The following is a 23,025-nucleotide window of genomic DNA, read 5'->3' on the forward strand; positions in this document are numbered from 1 at the left end:
ACAAAAATCAATTTTTGGTGAAAAAATTCGATACGGGGGGGTATACCCGAAAAATGAAAAAACCCAAACTTTGAAGGTCGATATCTCGGCTTCTATGGAAGCTATCGGGAAAATTTTAACGGTTTTGTCTTAGTTTCGTCGTTGTGAATCCAACGAGACCACCCGCAAGGTCGTAGCTCTTACGATAGCCGAGATATGGCATTTTTGATGTCCATTTTTGCCCTCAAAAACGGACGTCGAAAACGACTTTTTCAGGATTTTCAAAGTGCTCTCATTCCCTTAGTTCTGCTCGGATCCTGTTATAACCCGGTGTTTCCGTAATCTAGGTGACCCAAATAAGACGCTGGTATACTTAGTTTGATTTCGACAAAAATCAATTTTTGGTGAAAAAATTCGATACGGGGGGGTATACTCGAAAAATGAAAAAACCCAAACTTTGAAGGTCGATATCTCGGCTTCTATGGGAGCTATCGGGAAAATTTTAACGGTTTTGTCTTAGTTTCGTCGTTGTGAATCCAACGAGACCACCCGCAAGGTCCTAGCTTTTCTAATAGCTAAGATATGGCATTTTTGATGCCCATTTTTGGCCTCAAAAACGGACGTCGAAAACGACTTTTTCAGGATTTTCAAAGTGCTCTCATTCCCTTAGTTCTGCTCGGATCCTGTTATAACCCGGTGTTTCCGTAATCTAGGTGACCCAAATAAGACGCTGGTATACTTAGTTTGATTTCGACAAAAATCAATTTTTGTTGAAAAAATTCGATACGGGGGGGTATACCCGAAAAATGAAAAAACCCAAACTTTGAAGGTCGATATCTCGGCTTCTATGGGAGCTATCGGGAAAATTTTAACGGTTTTGTCTTAGTTTCGTCGTTGTGAATCCACGAGACCACCCGCAAGGTCGTAGCTCTTACGATAGCCGAGATATGGCATTTTTGATGCCCGATTTTGGCCTCAAAAACGGACGTCGAAAACGACTTTTTCAGGATTTTCAAAGTGCTCTCATTCCCTTAGTTCCTATGGGAGCTATCGGGAAAATTTTAACGGTTTTGTCTTAGTTTCGTCGTTGTGAATCCAACGAGACCACCCGCAAGGTCGTAGCTTTTCTAATAGCTGAGATATGGCATTTTTGATGCCCATTTTTGGCCTCAAAAACGGACGTCGAAAACGACTTTTTCAGGATTTTCAAAGTGCTCTCATTCCCTTAGTTCTGCTCGGATCCTGTTATAACCCGATGTTTTCGTAATCTAGGTGACCCAAATAAGACGCTGGTATACTTAGTTTGATTTCGACAAAAATCAATTTTTGGTGAAAAAATTCGATACGGGAAGGTATACCCGAAAAATGAAAAAACCCAAACTTTGAAGGTCGATATCTCGGCTTCTATGGGAGCTATCGGGAAAATTTTAACGGTTTTGTCTTAGTTTCGTCGTTGTGAATCCAACGAAACCACCCGCAAGGTCCTAGCTTTTCTAATAGCTGAGATATGACATTTTTGATGTCCATTTTTGGCCTCAAAAACGGACGTCGAAAACGACTTTTTCAGGATTTTCAAAGTGCTCTCATTCCCTTAGTTCTGCTCGGATCCTGTTATAACCCGGTGTTTTCGTAATCTAGGTGACCCAAATAAGACGCTGGTATACTTAGTTTGATTTCGACAAAAATCAATTTTTGGTGAAAAAATTCGATACGGGGGGGTATACCCGAAAAATGAAAAAACCCAAACTTTGAAGGTCGATATCTCGGCTTCTATGGGAGCTATCGGGAAAATTTTAACGGCTTTGTCTTAGTTTCGTCGTTGTGAATCCAACGAGACCACCCGCAAGGTCGTAGCTTTTCTAATAGCTGAGATATGGCATTTTTGATGCCCATTTTTGGCCTCAAAAACGGACGTCGAAAACGACTTTTTCAGGATTTTCAAAGTGCTCTCATTCCCTTAGTTCTGCTCGGATTTTGTTATAACCCGATGTTTTCGTAATCTAGGTGACCCAAATAAGACGCTGGTATACTTAGTTTGATTTCGACAAAAATCAATTTTTGGTGAAAAAATTCGATACGGGGGGGTATACCCGAAAAATGAAAAAACCCAAACTTTGAAGGTCGATATCTCGGCTTCTATGGAAGCTATCGGGAAAATTTTAACGGTTTTGTCTTAGTTTCGTCGTTGTGAATTCAACGAGACCACCCGCAAGGTCGTAGCTCTTACGATAGCCGAGATATGGCATTTTTGATGTCCATTTTTGCCCTCAAAAACGGACGTCGAAAACGACTTTTTCAGGATTTTCAAAGTGCTCTCATTCCCTTAGTTCTGCTCGGATCCTGTTATAACCCGGTGTTTCCGTAATCTAGGTGACCCAAATAAGACGCTGGTATACTTAGTTTGATTTCGACAAAAATCAATTTTTGGTGAAAAAATTCGATACGGGGGGGTATACTCGAAAAATGAAAAAACCCAAACTTTGAAGGTCGATATCTCGGCTTCTATGGGAGCTATCGGGAAAATTTTAACGGTTTTGTCTTAGTTTCGTCGTTGTGAATCCAACGAGACCACCCGCAAGGTCCTAGCTTTTCTAATAGCTAAGATATGGCATTTTTGATGCCCATTTTTGGCCTCAAAAACGGACGTCGAAAACGACTTTTTCAGGATTTTCAAAGTGCTCTCATTCCCTTAGTTCTGCTCGGATCCTGTTATAACCCGGTGTTTCCGTAATCTAGGTGACCCAAATAAGACGCTGGTATACTTAGTTTGATTTCGACAAAAATCAATTTTTGTTGAAAAAATTCGATACGGGGGGGTATACCCGAAAAATGAAAAAACCCAAACTTTGAAGGTCGATATCTCGGCTTCTATGGGAGCTATCGGGAAAATTTTAACGGTTTTGTCTTAGTTTCGTCGTTGTGAATCCACGAGACCACCCGCAAGGTCGTAGCTCTTACGATAGCCGAGATATGGCATTTTTGATGCCCGATTTTGGCCTCAAAAACGGACGTCGAAAACGACTTTTTCAGGATTTTCAAAGTGCTCTCATTCCCTTAGTTCCTATGGGAGCTATCGGGAAAATTTTAACGGTTTTGTCTTAGTTTCGTCGTTGTGAATCCAACGAGACCACCCGCAAGGTCGTAGCTTTTCTAATAGCTGAGATATGGCATTTTTGATGCCCATTTTTGGCCTCAAAAACGGACGTCGAAAACGACTTTTTCAGGATTTTCAAAGTGCTCTCATTCCCTTAGTTCTGCTCGGATCCTGTTATAACCCGATGTTTTCGTAATCTAGGTGACCCAAATAAGACGCTGGTATACTTAGTTTGATTTCGACAAAAATCAATTTTTGGTGAAAAAATTCGATACGGGAAGGTATACCCGAAAAATGAAAAAACCCAAACTTTGAAGGTCGATATCTCGGCTTCTATGGGAGCTATCGGGAAAATTTTAACGGTTTTGTCTTAGTTTCGTCGTTGTGAATCCAACGAAACCACCCGCAAGGTCCTAGCTTTTCTAATAGCTGAGATATGACATTTTTGATGTCCATTTTTGGCCTCAAAAACGGACGTCGAAAACGACTTTTTCAGGATTTTCAAAGTGCTCTCATTCCCTTAGTTCTGCTCGGATCCTGTTATAACCCGGTGTTTTCGTAATCTAGGTGACCCAAATAAGACGCTGGTATACTTAGTTTGATTTCGACAAAAATCAATTTTTGGTGAAAAAATTCGATACGGGGGGGTATACCCGAAAAATGAAAAAACCCAAACTTTGAAGGTCGATATCTCGGCTTCTATGGGAGCTATCGGGAAAATTTTAACGGCTTTGTCTTAGTTTCGTCGTTGTGAATCCAACGAGACCACCCGCAAGGTCGTAGCTTTTCTAATAGCTGAGATATGGCATTTTTGATGCCCATTTTTGGCCTCAAAAACGGACGTCGAAAACGACTTTTTCAGGATTTTCAAAGTGCTCTCATTCCCTTAGTTCTGCTCGGATTTTGTTATAACCCGATGTTTTCGTAATCTAGGTGACCCAAATAAGACGCTGGTATACTTAGTTTGATTTCGACAAAAATCAATTTTTGGTGAAAAAATTCGATACGGGGGGGTATACCCGAAAAATGAAAAAACCCAAACTTTGAAGGTCGATATCTCGGCTTCTATGGGAGCTATCGGGAAAATTTTAACGGTTTTGTCTTAGTTTCGTCGTTGTGAATCCAACGAGACCACCCGCAAGGTCGTAGCTTTTCTAATAGCTGAGATATGGCATTTTTGATGCCCATTTTTGGCCTCAAAAACGGACGTCGAAAACGACTTTTTCAGGATTTTCAAAGTGCTCTCATTCCCTTAGTTCTGCTCGGATCCTGTTATAACCCGATGTTTTCGTAATCTAGGTGACCCAAATAAGACGCTGGTATACTTAGTTTGATTTCGACAAAAATCAATTTTTGGTGAAAAAATTCGATACGGGGGGGTATACCCGAAAAATGAAAAAACCCAAATTTTGAAGGTCGATATCTCGGCTTCTATGGGAGCTATCGGGAAAATTTTAACGGTTTTGTCTTAGTTTCGTCGTTGTGAATCCAACGAGACCACCCGCAAGGTCGTAGCTCTTACGATAGCCGAGATATGGCATTTTTGATGTCCATTTTTGGCCTCAAAAACGGACGTCGAAAACGACTTTTTCAGGATTTTCAAAGTGCTCTCATTCCCTTAGTTCTGCTCGGATCCTGTTATAACCCGGTGTTTTCGTAATCTAGGTGACCCAAATAAGACGCTGGTATACTTAGTTTGATTTCGACAAAAATCAATTTTTGGTGAAAAAATTCGATACGGGGGGGTATACCCGAAAAATAAAAAAACACAAACTTTGAAGGTCGATATCTCGGCTTCTATGGGAGCTATCGGGAAAATTTTAACGGTTTTGTCTTAGTTTCGTCGTTGTGAATCCAACGAGACCACCCGCAAGGTCCTAGCTTTTCTAATAGCTGAGATATGGCATTTTTGATGTCCATTTTTGGCCTCAAAAACGGACGTCGAAAACGACTTTTTCAGGATTTTCAAAGTGCTCTCATTCCCTTAGTTCTGCTCGGATCCTGTTATAACCCGGTGTTTTCGTAATCTAGGTGACCCAAATAAGACGCTGGTATACTTAGTTTGATTTCGACAAAAATCAATTTTTGGTGAAAAAATTCGATACGGGGGGGTATACCCGAAAAATGAAAAAACCCAAACTTTGAAGGTCGATATCTCGGCTTCTATGGGAGCTATCGGGAAAATTTTAACGGTTTTGTCTTAGTTTCATCGTTGTGAATCCAACGAGACCACCCGCAAGGTCCTAGCTTTTCTAGTAGCTGAGATATGGCATTTTTGATGCCCATTTTTGGCCTCAAAAACGGACGTCGAAAACGACTTTTTCAGGATTTTCAAAGTGCTCTCATTCCCTTAGTTCTGCTCGGATCCTGTTATAACCCGGTGTTTTCGTAATCTAGGTGACCCAAATAAGACGCTGGTATACTTAGTTTGATTTCGACAAAAATCAATTTTTGGTGAAAAAATTCGATACGGGGGGGTATACCCGAAAAATGAAAAAACCCAAACTTTGAAGGTCGATATCTCGGCTTCTATGGGAGCTATCGGGAAAATTTTAACGGTTTTGTCTTAGTTTCGTCGTTGTGAATCCAACGAGACCACCCGCAAGGTCGTAGCTCTTACGATAGCCGAGATATGGCATTTTTGATGCCCGATTTTGGCCTCAAAAACGGACGTCGAAAACGACTTTTTCAGGATTTTCAAAGTGCTCTCATTCCCTTAGTTCTGCTCGGATCCTGTTATAACCCGGTGTTTTCGTAATCTAGGTGACCCAAATAAGACGCTGGTATACTTAGTTTGATTTCGACAAAAATCAATTTTTGGTGAAAAAATTCGATACGGGGGGGTATACCCGAATATTGAAAAAACCCAAATTTTGAAGGTCGATATCTCGGCTTCTATGGGAGCTATCGGGAAAATTTTAACGGTTTTGTCTTAGTTTCATCGTTGTGAATCCAACGAAACCACCCGCAAGGTCCTAGCTTTTCTAGTAGCTGAGATATGGCATTTTTGATGCCCATTTTTGGCCTCAAAAACGGACGTCGAAAACGACTTTTTCAGGATTTTCAAAGTGCTCTCATTCCCTTAGTTCTGCTCGGATCCTGTTATAACCCGGTGTTTTCGTAATCTAGGTGACCCAAATAAGACGCTGGTATACTTAGTTTGATTTCGACAAAAATCAATTTTTGGTGAAAAAATTCGATACGGGGGGGTATACCCGAAAAATGAAAAAACCCAAACTTTGAAGGTCGATATCTCGGCTTCTATGGGAGCTATCGGGAAAATTTTAACGGTTTTGTCTTAGTTTCGTCGTTGTGAATCCAACGAGACCACCCGCAAGGTCCTAGTTTTTCTAATAGCTAAGATATGGCATTTTTGATGCCCATTTTTGGCCTCAAAAACGGACGTCGAAAACGACTTTTTCAGGATTTTCAAAGTGCTCTCATTCCCTTAGTTCTGCTCGGATCCTGTTATAACCCGATGTTTTCGTAATCTAGGTGACCCAAATAAGACGCTGGTATACTTAGTTTGATTTCGACAAAAATCAATTTTTGGTGAAAAAATTCGATACGGGGGGGTATACCCGAAAAATGAAAAAACCCAAACTTTGAAGGTCGATATCTCGGCTTCTATAGGAGCTATCGGGAAAATTTTAACGGTTTTGCCTTAGTTTCGTCGTTGTGAATCCAACGAAACCACCCGCAAGGTCCTAGCTTTTCTAATAGCTGAGATATGGCATTTTTGATGCCCATTTTTGGCCTCAAAAACGGACGTCGAAAACGACTTTTTCAGGATTTTCAAAGTGCTCTCATTCCCTTAGTTCTGCTCGGATCCTGTTATAACCCGGTGTTTTCGTAATCTAGGTGACCCAAATAAGACGCTGGTATACTTAGTTTGATTTCGACAAAAATCAATTTTTGGTGAAAAAATTCGATACGGGGGGGTATACCCGAAAAATGAAAAAACCCAAATTTTGAAGGTCGATATCTCGGCTTCTATGGGAGCTATCGGGAAAATTTTAACGGTTTTGTCTTAGTTTCGTCGTTGTGAATCCAACGAGACCACCCGCAAGGTCGTAGCTCTTACGATAGCCGAGATATGGCATTTTTGATGTCCATTTTTGGCCTCAAAAACGGACGTCGAAAACGACTTTTTCAGGATTTTCAAAGTGCTCTCATTCCCTTAGTTCTGCTCGGATCCTGTTATAACCCGGTGTTTTCGTAATCTAGGTGACCCAAATAAGACGCTGGTATACTTAGTTTGATTTCGACAAAAATCAATTTTTGGTGAAAAAATTCGATACGGGGGGGTATACCCGAAAAATAAAAAAACACAAACTTTGAAGGTCGATATCTCGGCTTCTATGGGAGCTATCGGGAAAATTTTAACGGTTTTGTCTTAGTTTCGTCGTTGTGAATCCAACGAGACCACCCGCAAGGTCCTAGCTTTTCTAATAGCTGAGATATGGCATTTTTGATGTCCATTTTTGGCCTCAAAAACGGACGTCGAAAACGACTTTTTCAGGATTTTCAAAGTGCTCTCATTCCCTTAGTTCTGCTCGGATCCTGTTATAACCCGGTGTTTTCGTAATCTAGGTGACCCAAATAAGACGCTGGTATACTTAGTTTGATTTCGACAAAAATCAATTTTTGGTGAAAAAATTCGATACGGGGGGGTATACCCGAAAAATGAAAAAACCCAAACTTTGAAGGTCGATATCTCGGCTTCTATGGGAGCTATCGGGAAAATTTTAACGGTTTTGTCTTAGTTTCGTCGTTGTGAATCCAACGAGACCACCCGCAAGGTCCTAGTTTTTCTAATAGCTAAGATATGGCATTTTTGATGCCCATTTTTGGCCTCAAAAACGGACGTCGAAAACGACTTTTTCAGGATTTTCAAAGTGCTCTCATTCCCTTAGTTCTGCTCGGATCCTGTTATAACCCGATGTTTTCGTAATCTAGGTGACCCAAATAAGACGCTGGTATACTTAGTTTGATTTCGACAAAAATCAATTTTTGGTGAAAAAATTCGATACGGGGGGGTATACCCGAAAAATGAAAAAACCCAAACTTTGAAGGTCGATATCTCGGCTTCTATGGGAGCTATCGGGAAAATTTTAACGGTTTTGTCTTAGTTTCGTCGTTGTGAATCCAACGAGACCACCCGCAAGGTCCTAGCTTTTCTAATAGCTGAGATATGGCATTTTTGATGTCCATTTTTGGCCTCAAAAACGGACGTCGAAAACGACTTTTTCAGGATTTTCAAAGTGCTCTCATTCCCTTAGTTCTGCTCGGATCCTGTTATAACCCGATGTTTTCGTAATCTAGGTGACCCAAATAAGACGCTGGTATACTTAGTTTGATTTCGACAAAAATCAATTTTTGGTGAAAAAATTCGATACGGGGGGGTATACCCGAAAAATGAAAAAACCCAAACTTTGAAGGTCGATATCTCGGCTTCTATGGGAGCTATCGGGAAAATTTTAACGGTTTTGCCTTAGTTTCGTCGTTGTGAATCCAACGAAACCACCCGCAAGGTCCTAGCTTTTCTAATAGCTGAGATATGGCATTTTTGATGCCCATTTTTGGCCTCAAAAACGGACGTCGAAAACGACTTTTTCAGGATTTTCAAAGTGCTCTCATTCCCTTAGTTCTGCTCGGATCCTGTTATAACCCGATGTTTTCGTAATCTAGGTGACCCAAATAAGACGCTGGTATACTTAGTTTGATTTCGACAAAAATCAATTTTTGGTGAAAAAATTCGATACGGGGGGGTATACCCGAAAAATGAAAAAACCCAAACTTTGAAGGTCGATATCTCGGCTTCTATGGGAGCTATCGGGAAAATTTTAACGGTTTTGTCTTAGTTTCGTCGTTGTGAATCCAACGAGACCACCCGCAAGGTCCTAGCTTTTCTAATAGCTAAGATATGGCATTTTTGATGCCCATTTTTGGCCTCAAAAACGGACGTCGAAAACGACTTTTTCAGGATTTTCAAAGTGCTCTCATTCCCTTAGTTCTGCTCGGATCCTGTTATAACCCGGTGTTTCCGTAATCTAGGTGACCCAAATAAGACGCTGGTATACTTAGTTTGATTTCGACAAAAATCAATTTTTGGTGAAAAAATTCGATACGGGGGGGTATACCCGAAAAATGAAAAAACCCAAACTTTGAAGGTCGATATCTCGGCTTCTATGGGAGCTATCGGGAAAATTTTAACGGTTTTGTCTTAGTTTCGTCGTTGTGAATCCAACGAGACCACCCGCAAGGTCGTAGCTCTTACGATAGCCGAGATATGGCATTTTTGATGCCCATTTTTGGCCTCAAAAACGGACGTCGAAAACGACTTTTTCAGGATTTTCAAAGTGCTTTCATTCCCTTAGTTCTGCTCGGATCCTGTTATAACCCGGTGTTTTCGTAATCTAGGTGACCCAAATAAGACGCTGGTATACTTAGTTTGATTTCGACAAAAATCAATTTTTGGTGAAAAAATTCGATACGGGGGGGTATACCCGAAAAATGAAAAAACCCAAACTTTGAAGGTCGATATCTCGGCTTCTATGGAAGCTATCGGGAAAATTTTAACGGTTTTGTCTTAGTTTCGTCGTTGTGAATCCAACGAGACCACCCGCAAGGTCGTAGCTCTTACGATAGCCGAGATATGGCATTTTTGATGTCCATTTTTGCCCTCAAAAACGGACGTCGAAAACGACTTTTTCAGGATTTTCAAAGTGCTCTCATTCCCTTAGTTCTGCTCGGATCCTGTTATAACCCGGTGTTTCCGTAATCTAGGTGACCCAAATAAGACGCTGGTATACTTAGTTTGATTTCGACAAAAATCAATTTTTGGTGAAAAAATTCGATACGGGGGGGTATACCCGAAAAATGAAAAAACCCAAACTTTGAAGGTCGATATCTCGGCTTCTATGGGAGCTATCGGGAAAATTTTAACGGTTTTGTCTTAGTTTCGTCGTTGTGAATCCAACGAGACCACCCGCAAGGTCCTAGCTTTTCTAATAGCTAAGATATGGCATTTTTGATGCCCATTTTTGGCCTCAAAAACGGACGTCGAAAACGACTTTTTCAGGATTTTCAAAGTGCTCTCATTCCCTTAGTTCTGCTCGGATCCTGTTATAACCCGGTGTTTCCGTAATCTAGGTGACCCAAATAAGACGCTGGTATACTTAGTTTGATTTCGACAAAAATCAATTTTTGGTGAAAAAATTCGATACGGGGGGGTATACCCGAAAAATGAAAAAACCCAAACTTTGAAGGTCGATATCTCGGCTTCTATGGGAGCTATCGGGAAAATTTTAACGGTTTTGTCTTAGTTTCGTCGTTGTGAATCCACGAGACCACCCGCAAGGTCGTAGCTCTTACGATAGCCGAGATATGGCATTTTTGATGCCCGATTTTGGCCTCAAAAACGGACGTCGAAAACGACTTTTTCAGGATTTTCAAAGTGCTCTCATTCCCTTAGTTCCTATGGGAGCTATCGGGAAAATTTTAACGGTTTTGTCTTAGTTTCGTCGTTGTGAATCCAACGAGACCACCCGCAAGGTCGTAGCTTTTCTAATAGCTGAGATATGGCATTTTTGATGCCCATTTTTGGCCTCAAAAACGGACGTCGAAAACGACTTTTTCAGGATTTTCAAAGTGCTCTCATTCCCTTAGTTCTGCTCGGATCCTGTTATAACCCGATGTTTTCGTAATCTAGGTGACCCAAATAAGACGCTGGTATACTTAGTTTGATTTCGACAAAAATCAATTTTTGGTGAAAAAATTCGATACGGGAAGGTATACCCGAAAAATGAAAAAACCCAAACTTTGAAGGTCGATATCTCGGCTTCTATGGGAGCTATCGGGAAAATTTTAACGGTTTTGTCTTAGTTTCGTCGTTGTGAATCCAACGAAACCACCCGCAAGGTCCTAGCTTTTCTAATAGCTGAGATATGACATTTTTGATGTCCATTTTTGGCCTCAAAAACGGACGTCGAAAACGACTTTTTCAGGATTTTCAAAGTGCTCTCATTCCCTTAGTTCTGCTCGGATCCTGTTATAACCCGGTGTTTTCGTAATCTAGGTGACCCAAATAAGACGCTGGTATACTTAGTTTGATTTCGACAAAAATCAATTTTTGGTGAAAAAATTCGATACGGGGGGGTATACCCGAAAAATGAAAAAACCCAAACTTTGAAGGTCGATATCTCGGCTTCTATGGGAGCTATCGGGAAAATTTTAACGGCTTTGTCTTAGTTTCGTCGTTGTGAATCCAACGAGACCACCCGCAAGGTCGTAGCTTTTCTAATAGCTGAGATATGGCATTTTTGATGCCCATTTTTGGCCTCAAAAACGGACGTCGAAAACGACTTTTTCAGGATTTTCAAAGTGCTCTCATTCCCTTAGTTCTGCTCGGATTTTGTTATAACCCGATGTTTTCGTAATCTAGGTGACCCAAATAAGACGCTGGTATACTTAGTTTGATTTCGACAAAAATCAATTTTTGGTGAAAAAATTCGATACGGGGGGGTATACCCGAAAAATGAAAAAACCCAAACTTTGAAGGTCGATATCTCGGCTTCTATGGGAGCTATCGGGAAAATTTTAACGGTTTTGTCTTAGTTTCGTCGTTGTGAATCCAACGAGACCACCCGCAAGGTCGTAGCTTTTCTAATAGCTGAGATATGGCATTTTTGATGCCCATTTTTGGCCTCAAAAACGGACGTCGAAAACGACTTTTTCAGGATTTTCAAAGTGCTCTCATTCCCTTAGTTCTGCTCGGATCCTGTTATAACCCGATGTTTTCGTAATCTAGGTGACCCAAATAAGACGCTGGTATACTTAGTTTGATTTCGACAAAAATCAATTTTTGGTGAAAAAATTCGATACGGGGGGGTATACCCGAAAAATGAAAAAACCCAAACTTTGAAGGTCGATATCTCGGCTTCTATGGAAGCTATCGGGAAAATTTTAACGGTTTTGTCTTAGTTTCGTCGTTGTGAATTCAACGAGACCACCCGCAAGGTCGTAGCTCTTACGATAGCCGAGATATGGCATTTTTGATGTCCATTTTTGGCCTCAAAAACGGACGTCGAAAACGACTTTTTCAGGATTTTCAAAGTGCTCTCATTCCCTTAGTTCTGCTCGGATCCTGTTATAACCCGGTGTTTTCGTAATCTAGGTGACCCAAATAAGACGCTGGTATACTTAGTTTGATTTCGACAAAAATCAATTTTTGGTGAAAAAATTCGATACGGGGGGGTATACCCGAAAAATGAAAAAACCCAAACTTTGAAGGTCGATATCTCGGCTTCTATGGGAGCTATCGGGAAAATTTTAACGGTTTTGTCTTAGTTTCGTCGTTGTGAATCCAACGAGACCACCCGCAAGGTCGTAGCTCTTACGATAGCCGAGATATGGCATTTTTGATGCCCATTTTTGGCCTCAAAAACGGACGTCGAAAACGACTTTTTCAGGATTTTCAAAGTGCTCTCATTCCCTTAGTTCTGCTCGGATCCTGTTATAACCCGGTGTTTTCGTAATCTAGGTGACCCAAATAAGACGCTGGTATACTTAGTTTGATTTCGACAAAAATCAATTTTTGGTGAAAAAATTCGATACGGGGGGGTATACCCGAAAAATGAAAAAACCCAAACTTTGAAGGTCGATATCTCGGCTTCTATGGAAGCTATCGGGAAAATTTTAACGGTTTTGTCTTAGTTTCGTCGTTGTGAATCCAACGAGACCACCCGCAAGGTCGTAGCTCTTACGATAGCCGAGATATGGCATTTTTGATGTCCATTTTTGGCCTCAAAAACGGACGTCGAAAACGACTTTTTCAGGATTTTCAAAGTGCTCTCATTCCCTTAGTTCTGCTCGGATCCTGTTATAACCCGGTGTTTTCGTAATCTAGGTGACCCAAATAAGACGCTGGTATACTTAGTTTGATTTCGACAAAAATCAATTTTTGGTGAAAAAATTCGATACGGGGGGGTATACCCGAAAAATGAAAAAACCCAAACTTTGAAGGTCGATATCTCGGCTTCTATGGGAGCTATCGGGAAAATTTTAACGGTTTTGCCTTAGTTTCGTCGTTGTGAATCCAACGAAACCACCCGCAAGGTCCTAGCTTTTCTAATAGCTGAGATATGGCATTTTTGATGCCCATTTTTGGTCTCAAAAACGGACGTCGAAAACGACTTTTTCAGGATTTTCAAAGTGCTCTCATTCCCTTAGTTCTGCTCGGATCCTGTTATAACCCGATGTTTTCGTAATCTAGGTGACCCAAATAAGACGCTGGTATACTTAGTTTGATTTCGACAAAAATCAATTTTTGGTGAAAAAATTCGATACGGGGGGGTATACCCGAAAAATGAAAAAACCCAAACTTTGAAGGTCGATATCTCGGCTTCTATGGGAGCTATCGGGAAAATTTTAACGGTTTTGTCTTAGTTTCGTCGTTGTGAATCCACGAGACCACCCGCAAGGTCGTAGCTTTTCTAATAGCTGAGATATGGCATTTTTGATGCCCATTTTTGGCCTCAAAAACGGACGTCGAAAACGACTTTTTCAGGATTTTCAAAGTGCTCTCATTCCCTTAGTTCTGCTCGGATTTTGTTATAACCCGATGTTTTCGTAATCTAGGTGACCCAAATAAGACGCTGGTATACTTAGTTTGATTTCGACAAAAATCAATTTTTGGTGAAAAAATTCGATACGGGGGGGTATACCCGAAAAATGAAAAAACCCAAACTTTGAAGGTCGATATCTCGGCTTCTATAGGAGCTATCGGGAAAATTTTAACGGTTTTGTCTTAGTTTCGTCGTTGTGAATCCAACGAGACCACCCGCAAGGTCGTAGCTTTTCTAATAGCTGAGATATGGCATTTTTGATGCCCATTTTTGGCCTTAAAAACGGACGTCGAAAACGACTTTTTCAGGATTTTCAAAGTGCTCTCATTCCCTTAGTTCTGCTCGGATCCTGTTATAACCCGATGTTTTCGTAATCTAGGTGACCCAAATAAGACGCTGGTATACTTAGTTTGATTTCGACAAAAATCAATTTTTGGTGAAAAAATTCGATACGGGGGGGTATACCCGAAAAATGAAAAAACCCAAACTTTGAAGGTCGATATCTCGGCTTCTATGGAAGCTATCGGGAAAATTTTAACGGTTTTGTCTTAGTTTCGTCGTTGTGAATCCAACGAGACCACCCGCAAGGTCGTAGCTCTTACGATAGCCGAGATATGGCATTTTTGATGTCCATTTTTGGCCTCAAAAACGGACGTCGAAAACGACTTTTTCAGGATTTTCAAAGTGCTCTCATTCCCTTAGTTCTGCTCGGATCCTGTTATAACCCGGTGTTTTCGTAATCTAGGTGACCCAAATAAGACGCTGGTATACTTAGTTTGATTTCGACAAAAATCAATTTTTGGTGAAAAAATTCGATACGGGGGGGTATACCCGAAAAATGAAAAAACCCAAACTTTGAAGGTCGATATCTCGGCTTCTATGGGAGCTATCGGGAAAATTTTAACGGTTTTGCCTTAGTTTCGTCGTTGTGAATCTAACGAAACCACCCGCAAGGTCCTAGCTTTTCTAATAGCTGAGATATGGCATTTTTGATGCCCATTTTTGGCCTCAAAAACGGACGTCGAAAACGACTTTTTCAGGATTTTCAAAGTGCTCTCATTCCCTTAGTTCTGCTCGGATCCTGTTATAACCCGGTGTTTTCGTAATCTAGGTGACCCAAATAAGACGCTGGTATACTTAGTTTGATTTCGACAAAAATCAATTTTTGGTGAAAAAATTCGATACGGGGGGGTATACCCGAAAAATGAAAAAACCCAAACTTTGAAGGTCGATATCTCGGCTTCTATGGGAGCTATCGGGAAAATTTTAACGGTTTTGCCTTAGTTTCGTCGTTGTGAATCCAACGAAACCACCCGCAAGGTCCTAGCTTTTCTAATAGCTGAGATATGGCATTTTTGATGCCCATTTTTGGCCTCAAAAACGGACGTCGAAAACGACTTTTTCAGGATTTTCAAAGTGCTCTCATTCCCTTAGTTCTGCTCGGATCCTGTTATAACCCGATGTTTTCGTAATCTAGGTGACCCAAATAAGACGCTGGTATACTTAGTTTGATTTCGACAAAAATCATTTTTTGGTGAAAAAATTCGATACGGGGGGGTATACCCGAAAAATGAAAAAACCCAAACTTTGAAGGTCGATATCTCGTCTTCTATGGGAGCTATCGGGAAAATTTTAACGGTTTTGTCTTAGTTTCGTCGTTGTGAATCCAACGAGACCACCCGCAAGGTCCTAGCTTTTCTAATAGCTGAGATATGGCATTTTTGATGCCCATTTTTGGCCTCAAAAACGGACGTCGAAAACGACTTTTTCAGGATTTTCAAAGTGCTCTCATTCCCTTAGTTCTGCTCGGATCCTGTTATAACCCGGTGTTTTCGTAATCTAGGTGACCCAAATAAGACGCTGGTATACTTAGTTTGATTTCGACAAAAATCAATTTTTGGTGAAAAAATTCGATACGGGGGGGTATACCCGAAAAATGAAAAAACCCAAACTTTGAAGGTCGATATCTCGGCTTCTATGGGAGCTATCGGGAAAATTTTAACGGTTTTGTCTTAATTTCGTCGTTGTGAATCCAACGAGATCACCCGCAAGGTCCTAGCTTTTCTAATAGCTGAGATATGGCATTTTTGATGCCCATTTTTGGCCTCAAAAACGGACGTCGAAAACGACTTTTTCAGGATTTTCAAAGTGCTCTCATTCCCTTAGTTCTGCTCGGATCCTGTTATAACCCGGTGTTTTCGTAATCTAGGTGACCCAAATAAGACGCTGGTATACTTAGTTTGATTTCGACAAAAATCAATTTTTGGTGAAAAAATTCGATACGGGGGGGTATACCCGAAAAATGAAAAAACCCAAACTTTGAAGGTCAATATCTCGGCTTCTATGGGAGCTATCGGGAAAATTTTAACGGTTTTGTCTTAGTTTCGTCGTTGTGAATCCAACGAGACCACCCGCAAGGTCGTAGCTCTTACGATAGCCGAGATATGGCATTTTTGATGCTCATTTTTGTCCTCAAAAACGGACGTCGAAAACGACTTTTTCAGGAAGTGCTCTCATTCCCTTAGTTCTGCTCGGATCCTGTTATAACCCGGTGTTTTCGTAATCTAGGTGACCCAAATAAGACGCTGGTATACTTAGTTTGATTTCGACAAAAATCAATTTTTTGTGAAAAAATTCGATACGGGGGGTATACCCGAAAAATGAAAAAACCCAAACTTTGAACGTCGATATCTCGGCTTCTATGGGAGCTATCGGGAAAATTTTAACGGTTTTGTCTTAGTTTCATCGTTGTGAATCCAACGAAACCACCCGCAAGGTCCTAGCTTTTCTAATAGCTGAGATATGGCATTTTTGATGCCCATTTTTGGCCTCAAAAACGGACGTCGAAAACGACTTTTTCAGGATTTTCAAAGTGCTCTCATTCCCTTAGTTCTGCTCGGATCCTGTTATAACCCGGTGTTTTCGTAATCTAGGTGACCCAAATAAGACGCTGGTATACTTAGTTTGATTTCGACAAAAATCAATTTTTGGTGAAAAAATTCGATACGGGGGGGTATACCCGAAAAATGAAAAAACCCAAACTTTGAACGTCGATATCTCGGCTTCTATGGGAGCTATCGGGAAAATTTTAACGGTTTTGTCTTAGTTTCGTCGTTGTGAATCCAACGAGACCACCCGCAAGGTCCTAGCTTTTCTAATAGCTGAGATATGGCATTTTTGATGCCCATTTTTGGCCTCAAAAACGGACGTCGAAAACGACTTTTTCAGGATTTTCAAAGTGCTCTCATTCCCTTAGTTCTGCTCGGATCCTGTTATAACCCGGTGTTTTCGTAATCTAGGTGACCCAAATAAGACGCTGGTATACTTAGTTTGATTTCGACAAAAATCAATTTTTGGTGAAAAAATTCGATACGGGGGGGTATACCCGAAAAATGAAAAAACCCAACTTTGAAGGTCGATATCTCGGCTTCTATGGGAGCTATCGGGAAAATTTTAACGGTTTTGTCTTAGTTTCGTCGTTGTGAATCCAACGAGACCACCCGCAAGGTCGTAGCTCTTACGATAGCCGAGATATGGCATTTTTGATGCTCATTTTTGGCCTCAAAAACGGACGTCGAAAACGACTTTTTCAGGATTTTCAAAGTGCTCTCATTCCCTTAGTTCTGCTCGGATCCTGTTATAACCCGGTGTTTTCGTAATCTAGGTGACCCAAATAAGACGCTGGTATACTTAGTTTGATTTCGACAAAAATCAATTTTTGGTGAAAAAATTCGATACGGGGGGGTATACCCGAAAAATGAAAAAACCCAAACTTTGAACGTCGATATCTCGGCTTCTATGGGAGCTATCGGGAAAATTTTAACGGTTTTGTCTTAGTTTCGTCGTTGTGAATCCAACGAGACCACCCGCAAGGTCCTAGCTTTTCTAATAGCTGAGATATGGCATTTTTGATGCCCATTTTTGGCCTCAAAAACGGACGTCGAAAACGACTTTTTCAGGATTTTCAAAGTGCTCTCATTCCCTTAGTTCTGCTCGGATCCTGTTATAACCCGGTGTTTTCGTAATCTAGGTGACCCAAATAAGACGCTGGTATACTTAGTTTGATTTCGACAAAAATCAATTTTTGGTGAAAAAATTCGATACGGGGGGGTATACCCGAAAAATGAAAAAACCCAACTTTGAAGGTCGATATCTCGGCTTCTATGGGAGCTATCGGGAAAATTTTAACGGTTTTGTCTTAGTTTCGTCGTTGTGAATCCAACGAGACCACCCGCAAGGTCGTAGCTCTTACGATAGCCGAGATATGGCATTTTTGATGCCCATTTTTGGCCTCAAAAACGGACGTCGAAAACGACTTTTTCAGGATTTTCAAAGTGCTCTCATTCCCTTAGTTCTGCTCGGATCCTGTTATAACCCGGTGTTTTCGTAATCTAGGTGACCCAAATAAGACGCTGGTATACTTAGTTTGATTTCGACAAAAATCAATTTTTGGTGAAAAAATTCGATACGGGGGGGTATACCCGAAAAATGAAAAAACCCAACTTTGAAGGTCGATATCTCGGCTTCTATGGGAGCTATCGGGAAAATTTTAACGGTTTTGTCTTAGTTTCGTCGCTGTGAATCCAACGAGACCACCCGCAAGGTCGTAGCTCTTACGATAGCCGAGATAGGGCATTTTTGATGCCCATTTTTGGCCTCAAAAACGGACGTCGAAAACGACTTTTTCAGGATTTTCAAAGTGCTCTCATTCCCTTAGTTCTGCTCGGATCCTGTTATAACCCGATGTTTTCGTAATCTAGGTGACCCAAATAAGACGCTGGTATACTTAGTTTGATTTCGACAAAAATCAATTTTTGGTGAAAAAATTCGATACGGGGGGGTATACCCGAAAAATGAAAAAACCCAAACTTTGAACGTCGATATCTCGGCTTCTATGGGAGCCATCGGGAAAATTTTAACGGTTTTGTCTTAGTTTCGTCGTTGTGAATCCAACGAGACCACCCGCAAGGTCGTAGCTCTTACGATAGCCGAGATATGGCATTTTTGATGCTCATTTTTGGCCTCAAAAACGGACGTCGAAAACGACTTTTTTAGGATTTTCAAAGTGCTCTCATTCCCTTAGTTCTGCTCGGATCCTGTTATAACCCGGTGTTTTCGTAATCTAGGTGACCCAAATAAGACGCTGGTATACTTAGTTTGATTTCGACAAAAATCAATTTTTGGTGAAAAAATTCGATACGGGGGGGTATACCCGAAAAATGAAAAAACCCAAACTTTGAACGTCGATATCTCGGCTTCTATGGGAGCTATCGGGAAAATTTTAACGGTTTTGTCTTAGTTTCATCGTTGTGAATCCAACGAAACCACCCGCAAGGTCCTAGCTTTTCTAATAGCTGAGATATGGCATTTTTGATGCCCATTTTTGGCCTCAAAAACGGACGTCGAAAACGACTTTTTCAGGATTTTCAAAGTGCTCTCATTCCCTTAGTTCTGCTCGGATCCTGTTATAACCCGGTGTTTTCGTAATCTAGGTGACCCAAATAAGACGCTGGTATACTTAGTTTGATTTCGACAAAAATCAATTTTTGGTGAAAAAATTCGATACGGGGGGGTATACCCGAAAAATGAAAAAACCCAAACTTTGAACGCCGATATCTCGGCTTCTATGGGAGCTATCGGGAAAATTTTAACGGTTTTGTCTTAGTTTCGTCGTTGTGAATCCAACGAGATCACCCGCAAGGTCCTAGCTTTTCTAATAGCTGAGATATGGCATTTTTGATGCCCATTTTTGGCCTCAAAAACGGACGTCGAAAACGACTTTTTCAGGATTTTCAAAGTGCTCTCATTCCCTTAGTTCTGCTCGGATCCTGTTATAACCCGGTGTTTTCGTAATCTAGGTGACCCAAATAAGACGCTGGTATACTTAGTTTGATTTCGACAAAAATCAATTTTTGGTGAAAAAATTCGATACGGGGGGGTATACCCGAAAAATGAAAAAACCCAAACTTTGAACGTCGATATCTCGGCTTCTATGGGAGCTATCGGGAAAATTTTAACGGTTTTGTCTTAGTTTCATCGTTGTGAATCCAACGAAACCACCCGCAAGGTCCTAGCTTTTCTAATAGCTGAGATATGGCATTTTTGATGCCCATTTTTGGCCTCAAAAACGGACGTCGAAAACGACTTTTTCAGGATTTTCAAAGTGCTCTCATTCCCTTAGTTCTGCTCGGATCCTGTTATAACCCGGTGTTTTCGTAATCTAGGTGACCCAAATAAGACGCTGGTACACTTAGTTTGATTTCGACAAAAATCAATTTTTGGTGAAAAAATTCGATACGGGGGGGTATACCCGAAAAATGAAAAAACCCAAACTTTGAAGGTCGATATCTCGGCTTCTATGGGAGCTATCGGGAAAATTTTAACGGTTTTGTCTTAGTTTCGTCGTTGTGAATCCAACGAGATCACCCGCAAGGTCCTAGCTTTTCTAATAGCTGAGATATGGCATTTTTGATGCCCATTTTTGGCCTCTAAAACGGACGTCGAAAACGACTTTTTCAGGATTTTCAAAGTGCTCTCATTCCCTTAGTTCTGCTCGGATCCTGTTATAACCCGGTGTTTTCGTAATCTAGGTGACCCAAATAAGACGCTGGTATACTTAGTTTGATTTCGACAAAAATCAATTTTTGGTGAAAAAATTCGATACGGGGGGGTATACCCGAAAAATGAAAAAACCCAAACTTTGAAGGTCGATATCTCGGCTTCTATGGGAGCTATCGGGAAAATTTTAACGGTTTTGTCTTAGTTTCGTCGTTGTGAATCCAACGAGACCACCCGCAAGGTCGTAGCTCGTCTAATAGCTGAGATATGGCATTTTTGATGCCCATTTTTGGCCTCAAAAACGGACGTCGAAAACGACTTTTTCAGGATTTTCAAAGTGCTCTCATTCCCTTAGTTCTGCTCGGATCCTGTTATAACCCGGTGTTTTCGTAATCTAGGTGACCCAAATAAGACGCTGGTATACTTAGTTTGATTTCGACAAAAATCAATTTTTTGTGAAAAAATTCGATACGGGGGGTATACCCGAAAAATGAAAAAACCCAAACTTTGAACGTCGATATCTCGGCTTCTATGGGAGCTATCGGGAAAATTTTAACGGTTTTGTCTTAGTTTCATCGTTGTGAATCCAACGAAACCACCCGCAAGGTCCTAGCTTTTCTAATAGCTGAGATATGGCATTTTTGATGCCCATTTTTGGCCTCAAAAACGGACGTCGAAAACGACTTTTTCAGGATTTTCAAAGTGCTCTCATTCCCTTAGTTCTGCTCGGATCCTGTTATAACCCGGTGTTTTCGTAATCTAGGTGACCCAAATAAGACGCTGGTATACTTAGTTTGATTTCGACAAAAATCAATTTTTGGTGAAAAAATTCGATACGGGGGGGTATACCCGAAAAATGAAAAAACCCAAACTTTGAACGTCGATATCTCGGCTTCTATGGGAGCTATCGGGAAAATTTTAACGGTTTTGTCTTAGTTTCGTCGTTGTGAATCCAACGAGACCACCCGCAAGGTCCTAGCTTTTCTAATAGCTGAGATATGGCATTTTTGATGCCCATTATTGGCCTCAAAAACGGACGTCGAAAACGACTTTTTCAGGATTTTCAAAGTGCTCTCATTCCCTTAGTTCTGCTCGGATCCTGTTATAACCCGGTGTTTTCGTAATCTAGGTGACCCAAATAAGACGCTGGTATACTTAGTTTGATTTCGACAAAAATCAATTTTTGGTGAAAAAATTCGATACGGGGGGGTATACCCGAAAAATGAAAAAACCCAAACTTTGAAGGTCGATATCTCGGCTTCTATGGGAGCTATCGGGAAAATTTTAACGGTTTTGTCTTAGTTTCGTCGTTGTGAATCCAACGAGACCACCCGCAAGGTCCTAGCTTTTCTAATAGCTGAGATATGGCATTTTTGATGCCCATTATTGGCCTCAAAAACGGACGTCGAAAACGACTTTTTCAGGATTTTCAAAGTGCTCTCATTCCCTTAGTTCTGCTCGGATCCTGTTATAACCCGGTGTTTTCGTAATCTAGGTGACCCAAATAAGACGCTGGTATACTTAGTTTGATTTCGACAAAAATCAATTTTTGGTGAAAAAATTCGATACGGGGGGGTATACCCGAAAAATGAAAAAACCCAACTTTGAAGGTCGATATCTCGGCTTCTATGGGAGCTATCGGGAAAATTTTAACGGTTTTGTCTTAGTTTCGTCGTTGTGAATCCAACGAGACCACCCGCAAGGTCGTAGCTCTTACGATAGCCGAGATATGGCATTTTTGATGCTCATTTTTGGCCTCAAAAACGGACGTCGAAAACGACTTTTTCAGGATTTTCAAAGTGCTCTCATTCCCTTAGTTCTGCTCGGATCCTGTTATAACCCGGTGTTTTCGTAATCTAGGTGACCCAAATAAGACGCTGGTATACTTAGTTTGATTTCGACAAAAATCAATTTTTGGTGAAAAAATTCGATACGGGGGGGTATACCCGAAAAATGAAAAAACCCAAACTTTGAAGGTCGATATCTCGTCTTCTATGGGAGCTATCGGGAAAATTTTAACGGTTTTGTCTTAGTTTCGTCGTTGTGAATCCAACGAGACCACCCGCAAGGTCCTAGCTTTTCTAATAGCTGAGATATGGCATTTTTGATGCCCATTTTTGGCCTCAAAAACGGACGTCGAAAACGACTTTTTCAGGATTTTCAAAGTGCTCTCATTCCCTTAGTTCTGCTCGGATCCTGTTATAACCCGGTGTTTTCGTAATCTAGGTGACCCAAATAAGACGCTGGTATACTTAGTTTGATTTCGACAAAAATCAATTTTTGGTGAAAAAATTCGATACGGGGGGGTATACCCGAAAAATGAAAAAACCCAAACTTTGAAGGTCGATATCTCGGCTTCTATGGGAGCTATCGGGAAAATTTTAACGGTTTTGTCTTAGTTTCGTCGTTGTGAATCCAACGAGACCACCCGCAAGGTCGTAGCTCTTACGATAGCCAAGATATGGCATTTTTGATGCTCATTTTTGGCCTCAAAATCGGACGTCGAAAACGACTTTTTTAGGATTTTCAAAGTGCTCTCATTCCCTTAGTTCTGCTCGGATCCTGTTATAACCCGGTGTTTTCGTAATCTAGGTGACCCAAATAAGACGCTGGTATACTTAGTTTGATTTCGACAAAAATCAATTTTTGGTGAAAAAATTCGATACGGGGGGGTATACCCGAAAAATGAAAAAACCCAAACTTTGAAGGTCGATATCTCGTCTTCTATGGGAGCTATCGGGAAAATTTTAACGGTTTTGTCTTAGT

The 23,025-nt window shown here is 40.9% G+C and overlaps 1 long non-coding RNA gene across 5 annotated transcripts; it reads left to right on the forward strand.

The window, feature by feature from the left end:
* Positions 1-1,005: 1,005 nt before the first annotated feature.
* Positions 1,006-22,580, forward strand: LOC126735591 (uncharacterized). Of its 5 annotated transcripts, none has more exons than XR_007660461.1 (3): positions 1,006-1,460; positions 6,046-6,411; positions 22,329-22,580. It is a non-coding gene; the product is annotated as an uncharacterized LOC126735591 (long non-coding RNA). The 5 variants fall into 5 exon arrangements; XR_007660459.1 differs by lacking the exon at positions 22,329-22,580 and adding an exon at positions 17,575-17,802; XR_007660458.1 differs by lacking the exon at positions 22,329-22,580 and adding an exon at positions 16,844-17,071.
* Positions 22,581-23,025: the final 445 nt, after the last annotated feature.

Source organism: Anthonomus grandis, chromosome 4 (assembly GCF_022605725.1).
Source record: "Anthonomus grandis grandis chromosome 4, icAntGran1.3, whole genome shotgun sequence".
Lineage (NCBI taxonomy): Eukaryota > Metazoa > Arthropoda > Insecta > Coleoptera > Curculionidae > Anthonomus > Anthonomus grandis.